The following is an 8,920-nucleotide window of genomic DNA, read 5'->3' on the forward strand; positions in this document are numbered from 1 at the left end:
AGGAAAAGATACTATTCACACAGAATTCAAAATGCTAAATGTGCTAATAAAGAATTCTATCAAATTCTCACCAAATTTCATAAACCAAATTGCCTAGAAGGAGCTCATCCCACATCACTGAAGATTTCACAGGCACACTGGCAAATCATTACACAACCAAAGCAGACACGTTGGACTCCAATTTAAAACAAAGAAAAAACACCAGAACCACCCCTTTTCCAAAGCAAACCTCCAAGAGTAGGCTAACCCAGCCTCTGTGTTTCTTCTAACAAAGATCACACAATGAATTTATGGGCCTGGTCAAAGCAAGCAGGCCTGTCGACAGCCTTTCTGACCCATGCCCACCACTAACAGTCAAGAAAATGTTAACTACCTCTGCTGCCACTCCAGTAAGAAGAATCATTGACAATTCCTTAACTACAGTAATATTGCCAGAAGATCTGAAAAAGGTATACATACGCACATTACTAAAGAAAACAAACTAGATCTCTTAATCCTGACAACTACAAACCAACTACAAATTGACCGATCCTGGGCAAACTGATAGAAAAAGCAGCATTCGCCCAGATGTCACAATTCATTGAAGATAGTTCCATACTTTCAGACTTCCAAATAGGATTCCCTCCAAGAAGAGGTACAGAAATTGCCCTCATTGCCATCTAGAATCACCTTAAGAACACACGTGACTGCATCCGGGTTGCTGCACTACTTTTCTTGGTCCTCTCAGCTGACTTTGACACGGTTGACCATGACACTCTGGTACAAAGACTACGAAGCTGGTATAGAGGGGACTGCTCTCAAATGGGTCGCATCCTACCTTAAAAAAGAACTGATGTCACCCATACCTCCCCTTTCTCATCCAAACTGTACTTCACAAAAGCAGAGGTCCCTCAAGCCTCTATCATCCCATCCATGCTTTTAAACATGAAGGGCCCGATTCACAGAGCTAACTTAAGACAAAATCCTAAACTTACTACCATTTTCGTAGTCACAAAAGGTACTTACTCATTTTGGTATTCACTGAAGACACTTACTCATTTCGGTATTCACAGAAGTTAGGAGTCCTAACTTTAGGACTCCTAAATGCCTTCCGTGAATACCCAAAGTCTTAAAATTAGGATTTTTCTCAATTTAGTAGTAGTAAAGTTAGGACTCCTAACTTTAGGACTCCTAAATGCCTTCTGTGAATACCGAAAGTCTTAAAATTAGGATTTTTCTCAATTTAGTAGTAGTAATGTTAGGACTCCTAACTTTAGGACTCCTAAATGCCTTCTGTGAATACTGAAAGTATTAAAATTTGGATTTTTCTCAGTTTAGTAGTAGTAAAGTTGAGAAAAATCCTAATTTTAAGACTTTCGGTATTCACAGAAGGCATTTAGGAGCCCTAAAGTTAGGAGTCCTAACTTTACTACTACTACACTGAGAAAAATCCTAATTTTAAGACTTTCGGTATTCACAGAAGGCATTTAGGAGTCCTAAAGTTAGGAGTCCTTACTTTACTACTACTGCTACACTGAGAAAAATCCTAATTTTAAGACCTTCGGTATTCACAGAAGGCATTTAGGGGTCCTAAAGTTAGGACTCCTAACTTCTGTGAATACCGAAATGAGTAAGTGCCTTCTGTGAATACCAAAATGAGTAAATGCCTTCTGTGAATACCAAAATGGTAGTAAGTTTAGGATTTTGTCTTAAGTTAGTTCTGTGAATCGGGCCCGAAGTCATTACCGGCACTGATCAGTGAATTTCACCTCACATTCTACAAAACTATGCATGTGACACACAAATACTCCTTAAACTGTAAAGCCCTAAATAAATTGGAAACTCACAAATGTTCAGTTGCCTCAGAGCCATTGATCAGTGGATGACATTGAGCTATCTGAAATTGAATGCTTCTAAAACTGAAATACTCACATGTGGAGATTAGAAAAAGGATGGCCAACTCGTCATCTGGCCTGACGATCTGGAAACACCACCTAAAGTATCGAAGGAAATAAGAAACTCAGAATGACCATGGACTCCAAGCTATCAATGAATGCCCAAGTGGAAAAACTAGCAAAGTCCAGTTTTTTTACTATAAAAACTCTGCAATGCATTTTTCCTCTTCTGGGATTTCCACACAAGGTCCAGGCTACTATCTCTCTTGATCTCTTAAAACTAGATTTACGTCAATTACCTCTACCACGGATCATCTATAACAACTGTGAAAAGACTCCAACGGATTTAGAGTTCTGCTGTCTGACTACTCTTTCATATAAGGCCACAAGCCCACATTTCCCTTGAAGGCCCTACATTGGTTACCTTTTTGCCAAAAGGTCCACATTCAAGCTGCTTTGTATCACCCACAAAGCGATACATGGAACAGGGCCGCACCTCATCAGCAATAAAATCACCGAAAACATTCAACAAAGGAACCTCCACGCTAGATTGGCTCTTCGCCTCAAAATCGCACCATACAAGAAAAAACACAATAGGTGGCACATCCTTTTCTATTCAAGCAGCCAAACTATGGAACTATTTACCCCTAACATAAGATCTACGGAAACTACCTTATCATTAGAAGATTACTCAAGAGTCGGCTCTTCCCATCATAACAGCCGTATTCAAACATAAACATACAACACATCCCTGTGTATATAAGCAGTTATTTGGATTATATATGTGTACCTAGATATAGGTATTTCTTTGTATTAATGTGTATAATGATCTTATTTATAAATATATATATTTTCGTTAGTTCTGTTTAACAAATGTACATATTACTTATGTTTATATTTTCCTATGTTTAACATGTATATATGTCACTGACTTACTGACTTGCTGCGCGCTCGCACTGTTTTATTATTATTCGTCTGATTTGCTTTTGCCTTCAGTTTTAAACTTTTTAAAAATACAATTGCACTCGCTTCAATCACGCTGCGCTGCACAAGTACAGGACGCAGGCGCTCTCTGACCTGTAGACTTATCGGGAATCATAGGTAGAGCTGACCTGCATTATAATTGTTGGCCACCCGCACTTTGCGGGACAGAGGGACAGAGGGATATTTAGGGCGGGCTGGGTCCGCTTCGCGCCGTCTTTTGCCGCCATATTGGTTGTGGGGTTTCAGGAGGTGATTAATCCTAGGCGCCATCATTGGCTGAGGGGCCAGCGGCTGGCCCTCACAGGACTTCCGCGATCTACGGTATATAAGATGGACACCTCCCAAGCGCGCAGCGTAGGTGCGCAGCGGGCGCGACGTAGGTGCGCCGGAAGTGCGCCAGAGGTAAGCCCGTTTGCGCCCGTTCGCGCACAGGTCGCGCCGGGTGCCGGGAACGCTGCCTCTTGGTCGCTGATACGTCGTACCTACTCGAGAGATGAGCTCATAGGTATGTACCCTCGCTCTACACTGAGCCGCCAGCCTCACACCACTGGTAGCTGTCGGGAGTCCCTGTCCTGCGGCCTGCTCAACGTCAGATCTCTCAGCAAGCATCATGTGGAAATTGCACTACTCATTGAATTTCATGAGTTAGATGTGCTCTTCATGACAGAGACATGGACTAGAGCGGACAGTGCAGTGGAATTGGGCCTTGCCTGTCCCCCGGGCTACAAAATTAGGCACAATCCTCATGTAGGGACTAGAGGAGGTGGCGTAGGCATCGTCTTTAGGGAAGCATTGGATATCTCCCAGCTGGAGATTAAGGAAATTCCGGGTTGTGAACTCATGGGCTTCTCCTTAAAAGGACAAGGAGGTGTCCTGCACTCCGGGTTGCTATGCTATAGAACCCCGGCCAATGCCTTGTCTGCAGTGCCTGAGCTGGTAGACTTGATTTACGACCTCTCTATCTCCCACACCAGGACTTTGGTTCTGGGAGATTTCAATCTGTGGCCGGATGGGGCCACAGATCTAGCTTACAGGGATCTGGTCCAGGCCTGTTGAAATATCCATCTGCAGCAGATGGTACTTTCCCAGACCCATTCAAAGGGTCATGTTCTGGACTTGATCTTTGCAGATGCTAGTCGGGTGACTGTACGGAACATTATCCCCCAATGCTGGACGGACCATGCCCTCGTCCATTTCTCTCTCCTACTTCCTGTTGACACACTGAAGAGTGGTAGTACAGGAGCTACTACTAAGGTTGGTAGGCAATGGTCAAGGCTTCTGAAACAGTCGAGCCTGCCAACTCTGCTTTCAGAGGGTTTTTCCTTGGGAGGCAGTGTGGAGGAGAGCTATGAGATCCTTAGCCAGCAAATTTCTAAATCTTTGGATGAACTGGCCCCGTGCGGAAAACCAGGGACAGGGCCAAACACGCCAGACCGTGGTTCTCCAAGGAGCTTCTTCAACTGAAGCTCCAGTGTAAATGGGCTGAGCATGCCTGGAGGAAACAGTATCTTGAGTCAGACAAGGCTCTCTTTAAACAGGCACTGTCGGTCTACAAAATGCAGATCAAGAGTGCCAAGGCCAGATTTCTTGAGGAGACGATATTGCTAGCAGCGAATAAATCTCAGGTCTTGTTTAAGATCGTTAAGGATCTTTCTCGCCCTGCCTGTGTTAGTAATGATATTCCAGCCTCCCAATCGTTATGTGATTCTCTGGCAAAGGCTTTTGAGGACAAGATTGCTTCTATTTTGAGCAATCCAGGTACTCCACCCACCCCGGATTCCCAGGTTATGTCCAACTCTGCACCGGTGCCCTCCCTCATGTCTCTGGAGGTGGACGGTAGGCAGGCTCGGTTGAACAGCTTTCCCCTCCCGTCCTTTGAGGAATTTTGTTCAGTAGCTAACGGGGTCTCTTCAGGTTCTCCCTTTGACCCGTTACCTCATAGATACTGGAAACTGTTCCATGAGGAGCTCTTCCCTCCTCTTCATGCCATTTGTTGTCAGTCCCTCAGTACTGCTCGGGTCCCGGACTGTTGGAAGTTAGCCGTGGTATCGCCGCTTTTGAAGAAGGATACACTGGATCCTACTTGCGCAGCGAACTACAGGCCTATTTCACTGCTTCCTTTCCCAATTAAGATCTTGGAGAAGCTGGCCACTAAACATCTATCCAGCTTTATAGAGACTAACATCTGCCTGGACGCGGTTCAGTTTGGCTTTAGGCCAGTCCACGGGACTGAGTCTGCATTGGTGACCGCTTTGGATGACCTTCGTTCGCGTGTCGACCTCGGCCGAGCAGCCGTTTTAGTGCTGCTCGACATGTCGGTCGCGTTCGACATGGTCAGCCATGCCATCCTGGTCAGGAGACTGGAGGAAGTTGGGGTGTATGGCCTAGCCCTGGACTGGTTGGTCTCTTATCTTAGTAACAGACACCAAGTGGTAGCCTTGCTGCCCTACCGATCTGACATCAAAATGGTGGGGCAGGGCGTACCCCAGGGATCGGCCATCAGCCCTATTTTATTTAATCTATACCTCCGTCCCCTGGTCAGGCTGATTAAATCCTTTGGCATTGCGGTCATCAATTATGCCGATGACATACAACTTATCTTCTCTAGGGATGCAGTGTCGCAGGAGATCTTTCATCGCTGCATGACAGCCACCACGGATTGGCTGAGTCTAAACTCCCTGCAATTCAACAGCTCTAAAACTGAGGTACTGCACTGCTCGTTGGATCGTATCCCCCGACCCTTGCCACCGGATATTTGGCCTTCTGCCTGCCAGGGCTCTGGGCTGGCGGCGGACTCAGTTCATAATCTGGGGGTTTTGTTCGAATCCAACTTACAGTTAGACACGTTTGTCAACAAAACTGCGGCTATGTGTATGATGCTGCTCCACACATTGCGGAAGATTCTATCTTTGCTCCCGGTTCACGCCCGACCAGAGGTAGTGCGTAGTATCATCTTAAGCAGGCTCGATTACTGCAACGCACTAATTCTGGATGCGCCAGCCACCCTAGTGGATAAATTGCAGCGAATACAGAACATGGCCGCTAAGCTGGCCCTTTCTAGACGGCGTTCTGATTCCTCTTCCTTGGCGCTCATGGATCTTCACTGGCTGCCAATTGCCCAGCGCATTGATTTTAAAGCACTATGTCTAGTATTTAGGGCCCTTCACGGTCAGGGGCCGTCTCCACTGCAGGCGATGTTTTCCTGGTATACACCTTCCAGATCTCTTCGCTCTTCGTCAGCCTGTCTGGTGGTAATTCCTAAAATTGTGAAGACTCGGATGGGCGGACGCTCTTTTAGATTCAACACAGCTAAGCTGTGGAACTCTCTACCCCTGCCGTTGAGAAAAAAGGGGGACCTCTCCTCCTTTAAAAAAGGATTAAAAACATACCTCTTCCCTAGGACAGTGTAAAGATTGTGACAGTGTAACATCGCGTATGGTGGGTTAAAGTCAAAAGCGCCAGGATACCCGTTGGGTGACAGTTTCTGCGCTATACAAATATGCCATACATACATACGTACATGCTGCATAAATACGTAACATTTTATAATAGCTATTCATCTACAATTGCTTGACTATCAGGGGAATCTATACTACTATAATAAAGGAGAAAGTTTCAGGCTTTGAGGCGGGTAAACTCCGGAACCACTGCGCCAATCTACACACCCGATACACCGTAGAAATCGTCAGGGTGTGTAGATGGTAATAGGCTATTTAAAGTTTATAAATAAACCTTATTTAAAAATTTATATTTTAAAAAAAGTAGTCCCCCCCAAAGTAGGACCGGCCGCGACGTGCGTGCTCACGTCAAGGAGCGGCGTCAGAGCGGCGTCAGAGGAGCTCCGGCCATGGCGCGGGGGAGGAGCGGTCACTTGAAGAGCAGCACGGAGAGGCGGACATTGCGCGGGGGAGGAGCGGCGGCGAACAAGCAGTGAGGAGCTGTGCACTCAGGAGCGGCGGAAAGGGTAAGCAAGCGGGTGTCGGGCCAGTTGGGGAACGGCCAAAAGGCAATGTCGGGGCAGGCGGGGGTCGGGGAAGGCGGGGGACGGGGACGGGGATTGACTCAGGCCACGCGATGGTCCGGCCAGGCGGCAGGCAGGTGGGGGACGGGGCGGGCAGGGGCATGGGCTGCAGGCGGGGAATGGACAAAAGGCAATGTCGGGGTCGGGGAAGGCGGGGGACGGGGATTGACTCAGGCCACGCGAGGGTCGGGCCAGGCAGCAGGCGGGGGGCGGGCGGGGGCACGTGGTGGGCGGGGGCACGGGCTGCTTGGCAATGTCGGGGTAGGCGGGGGTAGGGGGAAGCCTGAAAGCTCCCGGACAAGGTCGGGACGGGCTGCTAGTATATATATATTTCTTGCGAGGCTACAGGGCAATTGAGGTGACCCGCCCTAACGAGCCAAGCACCTAAGTGGCACAACGGAAGTAGATCGAGGTATCGATGGTGTACTTGGATTGCTGCGGCCACGGGAGGGCGAACATCCGGCCTAGATGGGACCTTGACTTCACGGTGAAGCACGGAGCATTGACACGGCGCTTCCAGGACACGCCCACAACGAGGCTGCAGAAGGCGTTGGGCAGTGCGGGATTGTAAATTCAGCCCCAAGAGAAACTTTTTTGGGTACTGGCTCTTCTGACATCTGACAATGAGGGATGCGGGAACTTGCAGTCCTCCGTTGTTCCACCAATGAGGAGGATGTATTTCGCATTTAAAGAGGGACTGCAACAGGCGCCAGCACAGGGAGCAGAGGCTTCTGATGAGGGACAAATTCCCGAAATGCGTCATGCCACAAGAATTCTGAATAAACCTACCTGAATACTGCCCGCTGAGTCCCTCGCTTAAGTCTAGATATATTATCTTACTTATACATACATACCGTCATGTACTAATGTATCTTTATATACATTACTTTACTGCTAATTCAGCATCTCAAATGCACTACCCTATATCTCACCCCATACCACTCTGAATATATCCTCTACCTCAACTCATGCCAAACCTCAATCTACTACTGTCTCCAATGCACTACCCTATTTCTCACCCTATACTTCTCTCATTATATCCTTACTACTACGATCTCCCAAAATAACCTTTTCTAGACTCTTTCCTACTCTACCCTTACTAGGATCCCCAAAATAACCCTTACTAGACTGTTTCTTCCGCTATCCATCCCTTGCATTATCTCATACCTCGATTGCTATTTAGATCTCCCAAACAAGCATTTCCAAACCCTTCCGCTGACTCTTCCACCCTACCTTACTATCCTTTACAATCCAACTAACAGGCGCAAATCTCCACTGCTCCCATTAATTTCAAATTTCCCCATACTAATTCACCACTAATCCTGTTTGGGTTCTGCAGTAGCGTGCTACTCCTCAAAAAGTGCTTTGATGCCTCATCAGGGGTACCAAACGCTATATAAATGAAAACCCCTCCCTCTTCTATATTTCCACTATCTTTTTCAACCCAAATAACAAACTCACATGTCCACTGCTCAATACATTTCATATTTCCCTAAATGAACTAACCACTAATCCTTTTTGGGTTCGGAGTAGCGCGCTACTCATTCAAAAGTGTTTCAACGCCTCGTCTGGGTCGTAAGCACTATATAAATACAGTGACAATTACAATTACAATTGTACGCTGGCATAAAAACACAGAAAACAGACGGGGAACTAAGGGAATAAATAAAATGCACATTTTAAACCTAATCTCGTTTGTGCCAATTGCTTTCTTTTAAGAGCTGCTAGCTCAAACTACCTTGGAAAACATAAAAATGTGCCTTCTCTTACTTACAGTCGCCCTTTTCTGAAGAGCAGGACCCCTGGTCACCCAAGCCAACTAGAAAGTTTGACGAAGACCTTGTCTGCAGGGAGAGGCCGGTGGTGATGTAAACATCAGCTGCTAGTGCTGTCTTTGCCACCGCTGACCCAAAAGAGGAAACCCTTCTATACAAAGTGCTCAGTGAATTTCATCAGCAGGCGAGGATCGCTCTCTCGTGGCCATTGACAGAACCTCTCTTTCCCATAGTAAAAATAGTTCATACAAACTTCATACTGGAAA

General features: G+C 46.7%; 1 pseudogene across 1 annotated transcript in view; it reads right to left on the bottom strand.

Annotated features, from left to right (window-relative positions):
* The window catches only part of LOC144803001 (uncharacterized), a 60,040-nt pseudogene extending 51,330 nt beyond the window's left edge, over nucleotides 1-8,710 (bottom strand). The window contains exon 1 of the transcript XR_013605494.1: nucleotides 8,654-8,710. The product of XR_013605494.1 is annotated as an uncharacterized LOC144803001 (transcript). The remainder of the gene's footprint in view (nucleotides 1-8,653) is intronic.
* Nucleotides 8,711-8,920: the final 210 nt, after the last annotated feature.

The sequence above is a fragment of the Lissotriton helveticus genome, chromosome 1_2 (assembly GCF_964261635.1).
Source record: "Lissotriton helveticus chromosome 1_2, aLisHel1.1, whole genome shotgun sequence".
Lineage (NCBI taxonomy): Eukaryota > Metazoa > Chordata > Amphibia > Caudata > Salamandridae > Lissotriton > Lissotriton helveticus.